A 2,696-nucleotide genomic window follows, 5' to 3' on the forward strand; every position below is an offset into this window, starting at 1 on the left:
ACCTATAAAGTCCCATGTGGTACTTGAGCAGGGACCCATGTGGTACTTGAGCAGGGACCAATCAGTGAGCCACCTCCCCAATGAATGCCTGGTGATTGGTCACATCCAGATTGTTAAATTGCTTAATGGATGTCTCAGTGAGGTTTATTTTATGTTTGACATTCAGTGGTGGCAGAGGTAGGTGAATGTGGTGTTTGATAATGTCCATTTAGTCTGGTTTGATTACGGTTTACCAATTTTTTTCTTTAATGTTTGAGTTGGCTAAACACTGCAGTGCATTACTCTATTGATTGCCTTTCTCTTCCCTCAGGCCTGTTAATGTGTCCTGCATGGTTGTGGCTATGGCACTGAGCTGCTCTGACGTTTGAGTCAACACTAAGGGAGGCTAGTATTAGTTGGTTGGTTGACTTGTGTGTACCATTATCATCCTCCACGTCCTTGGACACGGTTTTTGGTGAAGAGACACCTTCACTTGGAGAGCCTCTGTTAACATACAGTCGGGCTTGGCAACTCTTTGTTGTTTTTTTCATTATTATTTTTAATTAATTTCAAATCAGAACCACCCTGTGTAAAGTGTCAAAGTTACCACAAACAAGACGACACATTTTCTCACATAATGTCAATCCTACAAAGCAAACAATAATCATACATGACTCGTAATTTTGTTTTCCCTGTATAATTTATTCACATCACGCTAATGGGCTTAAATCAGAACAATAGCCCCCTGAAGACCCAAATGCTGTTCTGAGAAAAGCAGGTTATTCCTAATTATTTTATGACTTGGCTAAATCACGTCTCTTGACAGCCCAGAAAAAATAAGCCATCCCTGTCTCAGCGTCCAGGTCGGGGATCAGAGCTGAAAGGTTGGTGTCAGAGGTCGCCTACTGCCAAGGGGGCTGGAGCACAGAGGGCAAGAGCAGTGCCAAGGTACAGTAGCGTATTCGATCTCCTCACATTTCTGCTCCATGCCACTTTTTTCCCCTGAACAGGGGTTGCAGATTTGTTTAGACGCATCGGAGACACTGGCAAAGTGATGGAGAGACGCAGATGCTGGTGCAGTGACGACAAAGGTATTCAGTGGAGCCCCTGTAACAGTGGTGCGGTGCTGCTGCAGTTGGTGTGGTGATGATGAAACTATGACATTAGAATGACAGAATGTTGTTTGAAATTAGTCAGTCATTCTTAAAGCTACCATAAACAAGGCAATATATATATTTTTTCCTGATGCATTTTATACTTTACCTTTTTGACTAGGAACGATGGCGACTCTGGTTGAGCGAGGGACAGGCTGACGGAGCGATGCAGAGGCTGGTGATGCGACGACAAAGGTATTCACTGGAGCCCGGTGTTGTGGCAGTTGTGGTGATGATGAGGCTATGACATTAGAATGGGAGAGAGTGTTTGAAATAAGTCAACGTCATTCTTAAATCTACCATAAACAAGGAAACATATGTATTTTTTTCCTGATGCATTTTATACTTTACCTTTTCTACTAGGAACGATGGAGACTCTGGCTGAGCGAGGGACAGGCTGACGGAGCGATGCAGAGGCTGGTGGTGCGACGACAAAGGTATTCACTGGAGCCCGGTGTTGTGGCGATGATGAGGCTATGACATTAGAATGGGAGAGAGTGTTTGAAATAAGTCAACGTCATTCTTAAATCTACCATAAACAAGGAAACATATATATTTTTTTCCTGATGCATTTTATACTTTACCTTTTTGACTAGGAACGATGGCGACTCTGGCTGAGCGAGGGACAGGCTGACGGAGCGATGCAGAGGCTGGTGATGCGACGACAAAGGTATTCACTGGAGCCCGGTGTTGTGGCAGTTGTTGTGGTGATGATGAGGCTATGATATTAGAATGGGAGAGAGTCTTGTTTGAAATAAGTCAACGTCATTCTTAAATCTACCATAAACAAGGAAACATATTTATTTTTTTCCTGATGCATTTTATACTTTACCTTTTTGACTAGGAACGATGGAGACTGAGCGAGGGACAGGCTTACAGAGCGATGCAGAGGCTGGTGGTGCGATGACAAAGGTATTCACTGGAGCCCGGTGTTGTGGTGATGATGAGGCTATGACATTAGAATGGGAGAGAGTGTTGTTTGAAATAAGTCAACGTCATTCTTAAATCTACCATAAACAAGGAAACATTTTTTTTTCTCCTGATGCATTTTATACTTTACCTTTTTGACTAGGAACGATGGCGACTCTGGTTGAGCGAGGGACAGGCTTACCGAGTTAAAGAAAAGCATGTTAAAAGTAGTGAAAATAGCAGATCTACAAAGGCGGTGTGAGCTTGTAGATCTGCTATTTCGTCACTACTTTAGTGTGAAACACTCTTCTATAATGAAGTAGGGCATTCATTTATGAAAAAAACATCAAAGGTATAAATGAAGTCTTAAGTGACACAGCTCTTAATGGGTTAATGTGTGACTGTAAGGCAAACACAGAATATGGAGCGCACACCTGTGTTGGTGAGGTGCTGGTCACGGCAGATAATAATGTTGAAATAGATGAGACCGCACAACTCTTTAGCCACGATGCATGAAGTTTAATGAAATGAAACCAACGTTTCGACAGGGTTTAACAGGGAATGGTGCAAACATCACTTATATAGGGACTGGGACAAAAGGTGTGCCCTTTACATGGGAGTGTCCTCAATCTACCAATCAATATGGGTGTGGTG

General features: G+C 42.9%; 1 long non-coding RNA gene across 3 annotated transcripts; it reads left to right on the forward strand.

Annotated features, from left to right (window-relative positions):
- The first annotated feature begins 639 nt into the window (after positions 1-639).
- LOC311061444 lies at positions 640-2,248 on the forward strand. Of its 3 annotated transcripts, XR_014602389.1 has the most exons (6): positions 640-927; positions 1,255-1,328; positions 1,497-1,570; positions 1,730-1,820; positions 1,989-2,045; positions 2,206-2,244. It is a non-coding gene; the product is annotated as an uncharacterized lncRNA (long non-coding RNA). The 3 variants fall into 3 exon arrangements; XR_014602388.1 differs by lacking the exon at positions 1,989-2,045 and having other exon boundaries at positions 1,730-1,803; positions 2,206-2,248; XR_014602390.1 differs by lacking the exon at positions 1,255-1,328.
- The last annotated feature ends 448 nt before the right edge of the window (positions 2,249-2,696 follow it).

Source organism: Gymnoscopelus microlampas (assembly GCF_963454915.1).
Source record: "Gymnoscopelus microlampas genome assembly, chromosome: 15".
NCBI lineage: Eukaryota > Metazoa > Chordata > Actinopteri > Myctophiformes > Myctophidae > Gymnoscopelus > Gymnoscopelus microlampas.